Source organism: Drosophila rhopaloa, unplaced genomic scaffold (assembly GCF_018152115.1).
Source record: "Drosophila rhopaloa isolate 14029-0021.01 unplaced genomic scaffold, ASM1815211v1 contig_36, whole genome shotgun sequence".
In the NCBI taxonomy this organism is placed as follows: domain Eukaryota; kingdom Metazoa; phylum Arthropoda; class Insecta; order Diptera; family Drosophilidae; genus Drosophila; species Drosophila rhopaloa.
The window spans coordinates 827,309-841,595 of NW_025335130.1; the positions used below are offsets into that span (position 1 = coordinate 827,309).

At 36.2% G+C, this 14,287-nt stretch overlaps 1 long non-coding RNA gene across 1 annotated transcript; it reads right to left on the bottom strand.

Moving 5' to 3' along the window:
• Positions 1-2,501: 2,501 nt before the first annotated feature.
• On the bottom strand, positions 2,502-4,101 carry LOC108046148. The gene is made up of 3 exons (XR_001769375.2): positions 3,707-4,101; positions 3,426-3,590; positions 2,502-3,360 (listed from the first exon to the last, which is right to left on the bottom strand). It is a non-coding gene; the product is annotated as an uncharacterized LOC108046148 (long non-coding RNA).
• Positions 4,102-14,287: the final 10,186 nt, after the last annotated feature.

The following is a 14,287-nucleotide window of genomic DNA, read 5'->3' on the forward strand; positions in this document are numbered from 1 at the left end:
AGGCCCGACGAAAAGTGAACGCCAGCTTTTTGCTTTTCGCTCTGTCTCATGACTGGCGTACGGTTTTCGTCGATCTGAATACTAGGCTTATATGATATAATCGCCCTGCAATATAAAGACAACTTTTGGAAGTTTCAAGCAGATAGCTTTAAAACTGAGGGACTAGTTTGCGTACAAACGGACGGACGGACAGACGGACATGGCTAGATCGACTCCCCTGGTGATGCTGATCAAGAATATATATACTTTATAGGGTCGGAAATGTCTCCTTCACTGCGTTGCAAACTTTTGACTGAAATTATAATACCCTCTGCAAAGGGTGAAAAAAGAAAATATAATTAGAAATAATTAACCAAAAATTATTAAGATTTATTTTACCGATCTCAAGCTATTAAGAGTATATGCAATATTTTAAACAAAGTGCCATAAATCTGGCCGGACTTATTCACGCTTAGGCAGGCTTTTTGGAGGCTGATGGTTGTTCTCAATTGTTTGGCACCGTTATATTACTTATAACAGAACAACAAGCACGACAGGATGAGCTGAAAAAAACATGTAGGTGGGATCTTTCAACGTATGTATATGCAATTCTTGCGGACTTAGGCAGGCTGAAGGTTGTTTCCAAGAGTTTGGTAGCGTTATATTATTTTTAACAGAACAACACTCTTTTTGTTTTTCGGAGGCGATGAAGTACGACAGGATGGGTTTTACATTGAGGAATCCATGAACCTCACAGAAATTAGATTATTAATCAGCTAACGTCTCCGGAAGATGCTGCTGATATTAAGCGAAAAATTAAAAAACTTCTGAATTTTTGAACTGTTTAATATATATATACATATATATAATATATATATTTTTTTGTTTTGTACATTTATTTTTTAAGAATAGTTTTTTGTACACCGATTCTACATCTTTCCAACATACTTGGGAATATTTAGCCGTTCCTTACTGAAATTTTGGAGACGACTTTGTCGGCATGGTCGCTAGTCGGTAAGCACAGTCCTTGGTATAACCTGGATCTCTTAAGTTGCAGAACTTTTCCACTTGATCAATTATACAAGGCGCAACTGGTTGCAATCATTTTACGAACCCTGAACGGATTATTAAAAATAACCACTATCATGATGCGCTTATACATCGTTACCGTCAATTTATTAGGGAGTTGGGAGCACATTGCACTCAGGAAAACGCAGCTCCTCCAATACCACAGCAGTGGGACACTGTGGGAGAAGGCATTCATGTTTCCTCGCTATCAAAAGCACCGGCAACTTAATTTATATTTATTATTATTAAAAGTGTTTTAATGAGGGATGCGTTTAAGCTTCAACGCCCATTAATTTTATTACTCAGTTACGCAGTAAATTTTATTACTTTGAGTTTTTTCAAAACTAATTTAAAAACCGATTTTGAGTAACTAACTATTGAATAAAATGTCATATTCAACCCCTATTGACTTTATTATTTGTGATTTTAAGCTGGCAACACTAACAAAATAATATGTGAGACTATTATTATATGTTTTATTGTCTTATATTAGCAGAGTTTTTACAGAGGTTTATCATTTCGCGATTTTGGTGATTTCAATATGTATATTTTCATCATGGACGCTGAAAAATTTCTTTCGTGTCTTTGATAAAATATTTGATTTATTAACATGAAATGGGATTGCCATTTTTCGTTTTGGTTTAGTTTGTTCTTTCATACGGATATTTTTAAAATGTAGTGCTCTTTATCGAGTTTATATAAATATTATATATATACATAATATAAATACACATATATATATTTGTATATATACATTTTTATTTTGTATTTTTTAATATTTAATCATTTTTAGTTTTCAGTTGGCACTTTTGCGGTTTTTAAGGAGGATATGTATTTTGGACCATGTCAACTGGTCCAATACCAACTGGTATACATATATATTTATATATATATATATATATTTATGTATCAATATATGGAAAAAATAATAGAAAGGCGCTGATATTCCCGCCACCATGCTTAACAGTCTAAATGGTATGCTTCGGATCGAAAGCAGTAGTTTTTGGGCGCCATACATATGTTTTTCCATCTGCCCCGAATATTAAAGTTTAATCAGACCACTGGAAATTATTTAAATTTTGGCGGTCTAGGTGTCGCTTTGCAAAAATAGGACTTTTATCAATAATTATTTTGCTTAGGAAAGGAACTTTTCTATCTGAATGTGCTTTTAAACATCTTTCAATCAAGGAACAGGTGCTTAATTGTCAGAGTAGAAACTGAAATCTGCCCCGAATATTAAAGTTTAATCAGACCACTGGAAATTATTTAAATTTTGGCGGTCTAGGTGTCGCTTTGCAAAAATAGGACTTTTATCAATAATTATTTTGCTTAGGAAAGGAACTTTTCTATCTGAATGTGCTTTTAAACATCTTTCAATCAAGGAACAGGTGCTTAATTGTCAGAGTAGAAACTGAAGTCTGCAGTAATCAGTTTTTTTCCTGTATTTAGTTTGGTAAATAATTTAACCACTTTTTTTTTTAAGTTGCTGTAGATTACTCCCTTGATAAGGGAGCCAGTTTAATAATTTTTTGTTGCTAATCATAAACAGATGGTGATTTTTTGGAAAATAATTGTTCATTTAAACTAACTAATATATAAAATTGTTTACCAAACTTAAACTAACTTATTTTATATTCAAAACAACAGGAATTAAAGAAAATTCACCCTACATTTTCTACATATATGTACGTGCGAACTCTGTGGGTATTTAAAGCGATTTTTGATACAAATTTGTTTGAGTGAACGCATTTTATGGTATCGACGAATTCTTTGGTTTGAATCTAAACAAAGTTTTAACCATGCACCGAAAATATCTGTTACTGTTTAAAAGTTAAAATGAAAATAACACAAATAAAATAAGAAGGAGCGCTAGATCAACTCGGCTTTTGATCCTGATAAAGAATATATATGTTTACCAACGGGTCAGAAATGTTTTTTCTACCAGTTCTTATACTTTTCAGCTAATACTATGTACCCTTTACTCTACGAGTGTCGTGTACGGAAATTCTTTAACAAATCAATGCCACTTAACAGTTTCTTATTAATTCTTTTGTGATTCCTGCCACGAGCCGTAGCATCCACTAGCTGCTACCAAGACCATTAAACTTCCCTATGTTTGTCCTAATCACCACAGGGCTCTTCAACACGCGGCATCCCTATTTTCGCGGTCCGCAGTTGCTCAGGCAAGGCTTGGTCCTCCGGTCCACCTTTCGCCATTTTCACATCGACTTAGAAACGGGACCAAGTTATTTTCGGCCCAAATTTCTGTTGAATTTTTCGACCAGCAGCCAAGGGGATATCTTGTTAAAATCTCTGCGTGGCATACAAATAGAAGTCTAGCTTAGAAGAATTGAAATTATTTTTTTATTTGTACATACTCGTCCCTTATTGTCCTCTTAGAGCTCCAGCAGGGTATTTAGGGGAAATATTATGTGTCCATTAAGCCGCTTCAAGCGCAAAGTTTACACTTCTCTAAGGCCATATTTCCTGATTTTAAATCGGGCTTGAAGGGGCCGAGGTCCAAGCCCGGGTAGCAGTTTTGCCTGGTGTGCAAAGGAATTGTTTAAAAGGGGAAAAATGTTTAATGTTGCTAAAAATCTATTGCTATCATAATAAATCTACGGATAATTTGCGGATAATATTTGCCTAAGGGACTTACCCTAGGGGAGATAAACCGGTCGTTATCCGGACTTGCCGTGGCCTAGGTTTTTGACAATGGGTGGTGCCATAGGATGTTTGAGTGCGCGGTGGCTAGTCCATCCATACGTAACTTTTCGTTAATCTCGTCCAATATTTACCTGTTTGTTGTTTGTTTACCTTTTGATGCCTGTAGAGATGGTCCATGTAAAATTAGTATGTGAGACGTTGATTTCTATCGATTCTAGTGTTAGGAACTATTGGTACATGGTGTGAAGGTCGATAGCTATCGATTATTTGTTGTTGCGAGCTAGGCCTTTGGGGATTTCGACCCCAAGAACAAAATGAGCTGTTGTTCGTGAAAAATACACACTAATTAGATATTAAAGCCTAGTACTCAGATTGACAAACGAGTACTCTAGCGTAAAAACTTTAATCTTTCCAGTGTGACCAAAATTTCGAGAGTTCATCAGAATTATGAGTGCTACGGTCGTACTGTCAATCAGCTAAGGCTTGTAGACAAGCAGTAAAAATTCAAATATCGTATTTGCGGGAAAGAGCCTTTAAAAGATATTATCAAATACCTTGGCAAGACAAGTCTGCCGGTGTACAAAGAAATTAAAAAACAATACAATTTAAATTTAACAGTTGTTTTTTTTAATTTACTGATAATTATTTGCTAATTTAAAGTTTATAGCTGCACTTTTATTGTGTTTTTTCGTACATTCTGGACCTAAAAAACATTTTGCTCTGACAAGAGGCCCCCCAGATAGTATTAATGTTATTTTGTCCTCACATGTAAACACCTGCAATCGACTTTTGTGAATTTTTTGAGTTTTTCCCTCCATTTCTTATAATGTTCAAGCCTAGTATCCAGATCGACGAAAACCGTACGCCAGTCATGAGAGAGAGCGAGAGGCAAACGGCTGGCGTTCACTTTTCGTCGGGCCTTTTTTCTTGACCTAAAAAACATTTTGCTCTGACAAGAGGCAGCCCAGATAGTATTAATGTTATTTTGTCCTCACATGTAAACACCTACAATCGACTTTTGTGAGTTTTTTGAGTTTTTCCCTCCATTTCTTATAATGTTCAGTGAGAAGCGCACGCCAAAAGATTAAATTTTTAATCTTTTCGCTAGGGTTCACCCAAAGGTAATTTCCGCAGACTGGCAACGCTATGGAATTTTCTGGTATTTTTTCGTCGATCAGGGGACCGACGTGAAAAAAAGGCCCGACGAAAAGTGAACGCCAGCTGCTGTTTGCCTCTCGCTCTCTCTCATGACTGGCGTACGGTTTTCGTTGATCTGGATACTAGGCTTTATGTTGGACTGAAATATTATTAATCTTGTAATATGAAATAAAAAACAAACATTTTTTGCAATGGGAAAAGCCTTATTTTTTCTATATATAATAAGTCAATTATTATTTTTACATAGTATCACTAACCATACAACATGTTGTATGGTTAGTGATAGTACATATTATAATTTGAATTTCCAGGCGATTTATTTGTTATGGTATTTATAGTGGTATTTTGTAAAATATGACATATTATTTTATAGTATTTTTTAGTATATTTTTCAGACCAAATTGGTATTTCACGTTTGGTCCGGCGCGGTCACGCTGATGTAAATGTAACCAATTTGGACGGAACGATACTGAATATGTTGTATGAATATAGATTGGGAATTGCCTGATCAGTGTTTTACGTACAATTTTTAAATGATAGCGATGTTGAAGCAGCGGTGGATCTACGCTTAGTGTTACCAAAGCTGTTTTTTAGTTCTTGAGAAAACAAAAACCCTTCAACGAGTCAAATAGCTTTAATAAAACCAGGGGTAAAGCAATGTAAAATTAAACCGAGTCCTGAAGGGGAGAGCCTGTTTTAAACGCTTCAAAATATCGATTTTTTTGCATAAATGACTACACAAACTATCCTAGAATGTGTCCCTAAAATTTCAGAAGCAAATTCAAAATATTTTTTAAGTTACAGAAGAAATAGTGAGCATGCGTTACGATTCTTTTTATACGAAAACTTTGAAGTGCGATTTCTCGGTTTTTCATTTTTATGATTTCTCCTAACTGGCTGGAAAGATAGGGTACAAATTAAACGTCCCATCGAAACGAGACAACATTTTTTGGATTAAATTATTATTAAATTGAATTCTCTTTTAGTAAAAAAGATTTTTTAAAAATCTGAAGTGATTTAAGCAAAAAATACATTTTTTTAATTTTCAAAAAATTTTTGAATTTTTTCACTTTTTGATCAATTTTCTATTGAAAATAGAAAAAACATTTTTGGTTTTTTTTTTGTTCCGATGAAAATTGCGACCTGCATCTTGAACATATATACACAATATATAACAATAAAACCTGAATGTTTCGTTTCAATCGAATATATCTTTCCTTCCCAAAAAATTCCTCGAAAAAATCGATTTTTGAAGCTTCTTAAGCAGATTCTAATACGGACGCTTTGAATTTATTGTAAAGCCTGGACTTAACCTTTTTACTTGTGACTATTCTTCATTAAGACATGTAGGCTTATTGGAAACAATTGAGGAGTTTTGCCTTAAAAAATAATTTACCCTAGAAAATAGAAAAATTTTATTAAGTTAACCCTACAAATTAGATAGCCCTAAAACGAGCTGAAATCTAAGCACAGGAAGTTGAATTCCAACTGCCGTCAGGCCATACATTTTTTTCTTTTTTTTTAATGTGTTATAAACATACATTACAAGTAATTTTTAGAGCAACTATAAGGCTTTCCTTTTATTGAAAAATAATAAACCAACTAGAATACATTTCGATTTCTATGCCTGTATATTAATAAAAACAATGAAGCTTTGTCGATTTTGGGATTCTCTATGGGTTTTATTTTTGGCCATTCAATCCGACCTAGCAAGTTTCATAAGGATCGGCCGACTATATCCTATAGCTGCCATATAACTGAACGATCGGAAATGCCATAACTTTGGTGTTTGTAAAGTTAGGAAGTTGGGATTTTTTATGAGTATTGATAATGCATCTTATGAATAATTTTGGAGAATATAATTTAAAGAATTTTTTGCAAGGGTATATCAACTTCGGCTCCGCCCGAAGTCAGCTTTCCTTTCTTGTTTAAATTAAGGCAGAAGAGAAAAAAAATAAACTTTTTCTCATGTCTTTTTTTTACGCGAAAATACGGTATATTTCTAATTTTATTACACTGAAATAAATACTCTGGCATTTATAAACAAGTTTTTATACGTTTTTTGCAGTGTCAATTCAAAAACTGTAAACTGTAAATATATTACTTAAAATAAAATATACACATGGGCACAGTTTTTAATCGTGACTGAACAAAAATTATAAACATTTTTTTACAAAAACATCCTGAATTATAGAGTATTATTATAAAAATATAGAAATCCAGGGGGAAACTAATTTCATTATTCGAAGCTTTGAACGCTGAACTAAATGTTTTCTTTTGTAAATTTCTCCAGACCAAATCAACATTTGGCTTTTTAATTCTGTTTAATTTCCAGTAAACACTTTTTGAAAAATCGGTAACTGCACAAAAATTAAGGACCATCAAAGGTTTTTTAGAAAACTGATCAAAAGAAAAATGTTGGCTACTGTAAGCTTATACAGATTTGATCAAGGTGAAACAGGAGACGAACTAATGTTTATTGTAGATATTTCTGTTCGCAGTTTTAAAATCAGTGCTGCTTATATTTGCTTATTTTCCCTTAAGCTGGTTAATCAATTAATTCAGAAGGAGCGAATAATACATTTTTGTTTTATCGAAATTACTTTCAGGATATGAGCAAACGATTTTAAAAATGCATCTTTTTATTTTTTAGAAATAACGATTTTTAAGTGATATTTTGTAAAAGGTGGGCCAACGATTTTTTTTAAATTCTTAGATTTCAAGAGATGAGCAAACATGGTCATCTTTTATTTTTTTTTAAATAAAGATTTTTAAGGGGTGGGCAATCGATTTTAGTTTAAAAATGCCTATTTTAAGAGGTGAGCCAAAGTTTTTGTGAAAAAAAAAAATATTTTTAAGAGTGGCAAATTTTTAAATTCTTACTTTTCAAAATATGGGCAATCATGGGCATCTTTTTTTTTAGAAGTAACGATTTTTAAAAGGTTGTCAACTCTTTTTTTAAATTCTTACTTTTCAAGAGATGGGAAAAACAGCGCATCTAGTTAAAGATTTCTTTCAATTTCGGTTGGATGACTCTTTACCGGATCTTTGGGCGACAAAACGAATTATTTTGTCAGTGACTCCTCGACATTTAAAGCAACGCTTCAACAGCTGCCAAAAATAAGGGTATCGCAATTCGTTCACACAGATCCGCAAGTCCCGAATCAAATACTTGAATCCATGCGAGCGAATGGAGCGTGCATCTACGTACTCAAACTGCTAAAGGATTAAAAGTGTCTTTATTGACCGCCAAATCGAAAGGAGCTCACCTGAAGACGAAAACTTTACTTTATAATCATGTCCGGCCGTAGCTGAATCGTCCTATTGAGAATGTTTTCCTATGGACAGACTCCGAGATCCTTTCACATTGGATCAAAACCCATCCTTCATCGTTGTCAGTTTTTGTGTCAAACCAGGTCGCTGAAATTCAGGAGTGGACGGAGAAGGCAACTTGGAGACACGTTCCCACGAAAGTTAACGCAGAAGACATAGTGTCCCGTGGATGTGACGTTGAGGAGCTTACAACGTCCATTTGGTTCGGTGGGCTCGAATCAGAAATGAATTGGCCTGTAAATCGACATTTCGAACTGCCGACTGAAGTAGTTTTGATGGAATTACCCAAGTCGGCACTAGCTCTCGTAGTCAGCCCAGATTCAAGGTATATGCTTCAGAAAATAGAAAACTTTTCGTCGCACCTGAATCATTTGAGAGTTTTCGTATGGGTTTTCCGCTTTATTCAAAAGTTCGGAAAAGTGTCGAAGATCTTTAAAAAAAGTATTTTGCCATTAAAGTTATCCAATTTCATGATTCAAGGACGATATCAGTAAAATTCGGAATAATAAACCGGTAGCAACGAATATTCAAAACCCAAGCCCCTTTGTTAAGGAAAATAAATTAGATTGGAGTTCGTTGTTAGTCACGCTGGCTCTCATGCTCTTGTAAGTCGTCTGCGCGGGAAAATATGGCTATTTAATGCCCTTTAGCACAACGTATCGTATCCGTGGATTGTATGTTTTGCGTCCAAAGTGGTCCTCTTGGAGTTAGTGTCTGACTTTACCACGGAAGTTTTTTGTTGGACTTTCAAAGGTTCGTGAGTCGTCGCGAGATTCTGGATAAGTTGTGGTGCGACAACGCATAAAATTTCGTCGGCGCCGATCGGCACATGAGTGAGTTTCGAGCCCGTCTGGAGGAACAGAAGGGGCGGAATAATAACAAGTGTATCAAAAAAAGGATGCGAGTTTGCGTTTATACCGGCTAGAGTACCGCACTTCGGAGGACTTTGGAAGGCAGGTGTGAAGTCTGCAAAGAACCTGTTCCTTCGGACGGGCGGCCAAGACCTCTAGCCAGCGTGGAGGCCGTCCTCAACTCGGCGAAGACCAGGCATTTGTTAATAGGCGGCCCCCTTTTGGGCCCACCATCGGAAGCACTCCCGGACTAAGTGAACCTGTCCAGCTTGCGTCTATGGCGAGGTCTCTTGTGGCTCAAGCACAGGTTTTGGCAGCGATGATTTCGTGATAATATCTCCACCCTGCAGCAGAGTACCAAGTGGCACCAGCAGGAGCCAACCATCGGCGTGGAAAAAATCTTCGTCGTCGCCAAGGACAAGTTTCCATAGAGCAGTTGAGGATATAACGAGTGGTAGCGGTGCTCGCCGGCGTCGATAAAAAGGTTCGGCTGGTGGACGTGCGGACGTAGGAAGGTGAGCTGTCCATCGGCTGGCCCCTTTTCCTGTGTTGGACTGAAGGACGTCGTACCTTCAGAGAAAGCGATGTTTGCGAACTTGGCGCTTTTATTTAAAATTTCGAGCAGAAGATTAAAATGAGTGATAATTTAAGTTCGATCAACGTCACTCCCTTTCGTCGTCGCTTCTCTAATATTTTCACTTTCGCTACAAATAAATACTTCGTTACTGTAACGATAAAATCTCGTTTTTCAACTACATTAACATAAATTCATTTGATGTCATACTTATTAATGAAACACATTTCAACAGTCGTTAATATTTCAAGATTTTTGGATATGGCCTTTTTACGACCAATCATCCGTTAAGAAGTTGCTGCCATTCTAGTACTCTTCCTACAGTATGCCTTCAACTGCGAAACTGCTGCAATTATTGTAAGCACAGACTTTGGCGACCTGGTAATTGCTTCGATCTACCGTCCTCAGTTGTTTTCTTGGTCTGCTCAGGATTTGAGGCAATTTTGAACTGGATTTCCCAACTGATGTATTCATGTCTTCTAGTCTGCAAGTTTTAGCTACGGGAGGACCTACGCGCTTTACTTCTGATATCAGAAAAACACAACTGCAATTGATTTTGCTATATACATAGATATTTCGTCTAACTTAATTAACTCAAATTAAGCCGCTAAAGACGAACAAGGCCCTTGGACAAGGCCTAAGCATTGCCAGTGGCAGCTATATCATTCTTAACGCTCATCTTTAAAGACATGATAGTAATTTTATATTATATATTTTCATATTTCACATGTTAAATTAAGTTTTAAACATGGACGTCGAGGTTGAATATCGCTGTTAACCCTTACGAAGTCTAAGCTTGCCACTTTCGCGCTGACCACAACACATTTGCACTGGACGGAGTTCACTTCAAGCACTCTGCCACGTTTAGGGTTACCCTAGAGAGGCGATTTACCTGAATGGAGCATATTGTGGCCGGCTGTGCTTCCAATTGGCAAAAAGCTCGGAAGATTAAATGCCTTCTTCGCTATTTTGACGCCTAACGAATCAACTTTTTGGTCACTGCTTGTAAGACCTAATTTAAAGTGGATACTACCTGTCTACGCTACAAAGTATAAAGGTAAATTGAATTTCACAAAGCACACTTTTAATAAAAACCTTGGTATTGAGTATAAAAAAAGTTATAAATTTAAGAAATGTCGCCTTTGACTTTGACAACCTATTATTCGAAAAAAAGTCTGGTTTACAAAAACGTTTGCAATTTAATTCAAATATTTGTATTTAATGTTGTGTTGACTTGACGCAGTTTTCGTTTGGTACTGCAACGATACACAGACTTATTTAATAGTTTCAAGCACAACAAGGAACTCACATTTAAAATATTCTAAATTAAATGAATTTTCTATTTTATAAGCATTATTTGTGTATACAATTTTTTTCTTGTTTCTTAAAAAGGCAAACTCGTGGTTTTTAATACTTTGGAAGCTATAGTACCTAGGATCACATACACCTTGTTTTCTCAAAACCGCAGTTGGAAAGGGTAATTCAAAAGTAGAAGTCCCAATCTTATGATAATATGATTTAACCAATCATAAAGCTGATAAACAAAACAAAATTAGATACGCTTTTGGCTATTATACAGTTACAGAGATATTAGAAGGTACAAAATGTAGTCGCTAAACGCTTCTGCCCTTTATTCCGGTTTGGGTTATACGAAATTCGACAAAAAGAAGTTCGAGTTAGGAAATTCGACTGTGTTTTAATATATTTACATTTTTTTGGTCACACACCCACTGATCCGATCACGATTACTTTTAATTAAAAATCATGTTTTTGGTGCTAATTACGGTTGCTTGACACGAACTTTTTTTTTTAAATAGCCTGGAAGTTATTTTTTTAGTCGAAAATTCGCGGTGTACCATAGCAAACGTTCAAAATATAAAAATGTATTATCCAAAAAAATAAAAACGACCCGTTTAAATACCTGGTGTTTACATTTTTTTTATAGCCTTGAAAACTTTTCAATGAAAAGGTTTTAAAATTTTTGTCAAATGTGTGCAACTCAGTGAAGGAGACATCTCCGACCCTATAAAGTATATATATTCTTGATCAGGATCGCGTCCTTAGTTGATATAAGCATGTCCGTCTGTCTGTCTGTTTCTACGCCAAGTAGTTTCTCAGTTTTAACGATATCGAATTGAAACTTTGCACACACCCTTCGTTTCTTTGCATGCAGTATATAAGTCGGAACGGCAGGGATCGGCCGACTATATCCCATAGCCGCCATATAACTGACTGATCCGAAATGGCATAACTTTGGTGTTTGTAAAGTTAGGAAGTTGGGATTTTCTATGGGTTTTATTTTTGACCAATAAATCCGACCTACCAAATTTCATAAGGATCGGCCGACTATATCCTATAGCCGCTATATAACTGATTGATCGGAAATGCCAAATATTAGTGTTTGTAAAGTTAGGGTTTTTTTATGGGTTTTATTTTTGGCCAACCAATTATAAGTTTTCCGTCGTAATCGACGAAATTCCGCGATATCAATTTTGTATTTTCAAAACATATTTTCGCCAATTTTGCCCATAATGAAAACCATTGGGATTGGACCAATGCGTAAACATTACGATTTAAGAGCTTTGTTTAATGTTCACCAAAATTTTTTTTTTTACAAAGCACAAATAGTTTTGGAAATAAAAATAATTTTTAAAAATGTAATCTAATAATTAAATATATAATGATACTAGCTGTACCCGGCGCGACTTCGTTCGCTTAAAATTAGTTTTGAGTACGGTTGTCAAGACTTTCCCATTTCCACACCACCCCTGAGGTAGAGAAATTGGTGCGTTTTTTTTAATGTGGTAACTCTAATTAGACCTATTCCACTGAAACTTTCTAGGTTTAATAATGTTAATTAATATGATTACTTTAAAACCTCTGTGTAAACAACATTTTTAGAAGATCCTTCAGGAGCGAGAATAATAAGGCTACTGGCAGAGCTAACTCTAGAGCATGTGACATAAAATTGTCCATGAGAGAAACAATCTTCTCTAAGATCTAGTCCAGCCAGCTTCAAAGTCTGCCCCTGCGATTTATTTATAGTTATTGCAAAGCAAACTTTTAGAGGGAATTGTAGCCTTTTAAACTTAAACGGCTTCGATTACATTCTTATGAAGACATTTTATCTGCAATCGTGTCCCATTGCATAACTTTGGGGGACTTAAATTTCGCAATAACATTACGTGTGCTCCAATCCTAAGAGACAGATTATGCTGAGGAATTCCTGGAGGATTCAAAGAATTTAAAAATTCAATAGGGTAATGAACAGCATTATCAGCATCAGGAACAGAGTCGACCGATTTATAGGAGACTTCTAAACCATCAAATGCCAACAATAAGTTTGTCAAGAAGGTTTTACCTCTCCCTCCAGGTGCATCCAAAAAAATATTTCACCCATCTCAGCCCCAACGCTTTGTAAAACTGTATTGTATACGACTTTTTGCTTTCGCACTACATATTTGTGCTACTTGTTTGTAAATTGGAATTTGTTGTTTTCAAATTTCTTGTTTTGAATGAAACGAAAACCTTTGTACACACAGTAAAAGATTGGCATCCAATACAAAAACAGCAAAGTTTTTTTTTTTTTTTTATTTTTTAACATTTGCATTTTATTTATTGGATCTTCTCTGAATTGAGACTAACAATAAGTATATAGAATCTTAAATTAAAAAGCTATCTGACAGTCAAGGTGACTGGCGCGAAAATTTAGGGGCTCTAATAACTATTGCTGAGCTGGAAGGTCATTGCGTTGCAATCGGGTCCGGATGGAAGCCCTGGCTAGGCCCCTGGCGAGCTGGTTTGGATGAGAAGTTAGCTTGGTGTGGTAGGACGCTTTTTGTTTTGATATTTCATCTTTTACGGGTAGAATGCCAAGATCTCTGTGGATGCTGTCGTTCCGAACATACCAAGGTGCCCCAGTGATAGTTCTCAGGATTTTTGATTGTGCTCGCTGAATAATGTCGATGTTGCTGCTGCTCGCGTTTCCCCACAATTGGGAGCCGTAGGTCCAGACTGGCTTAAGCGTTGAATTGTAGAGCAGGACCTTGAAGTCCAGGCAGAGGGGGAGCGCGCGTTTAAAAGCCAATGGAGACTGTTTGATTTTAGTTTTAGGTGAATTTTCTTAGCTTCGATATGTCTCCGCCATGTAAGTCTCCTGTCTAGGTGGATGCCAAGGTACGTTACATCGTCAGCTTGTGGAAGTGGCGTGTTATTCAGGGTTAGCGGGGGACACGTTTGTCTGTTAAGAGTAAACGTTATGTGTTTACACTTTTGCGCATTTATTTTTATACGCCAGTCTGATAACCACCTCTCCACTACAACGAGATGATCAGCTAGTAGTGCTGTTGCCTGAGTTGGGCATTTGGACCGACTTATGATCGCGGTATCGTCTGCGAATGTAGAAGTAGTTAGCCGCTCGTTCGTGGGAATATCTGCGGTGTAGAGGAGAAATAGAGTTGGACCAAGGGCGCTACCTTGGGGAACTCCAGCCTCTATAGCGTAGTTATCGGATGTTGTGGTGTTGCATCTCACGGCGAAGGCTCTGTTGTAAAGGTACGATTCCAGTATCCTGTGAGTGTTTCCTGGCAGGATCGTTCTGATTTTATGGATAAGGCCATCAAGCCAGACTCGGTCGAAAGCCTGTGCAACGTCAAGG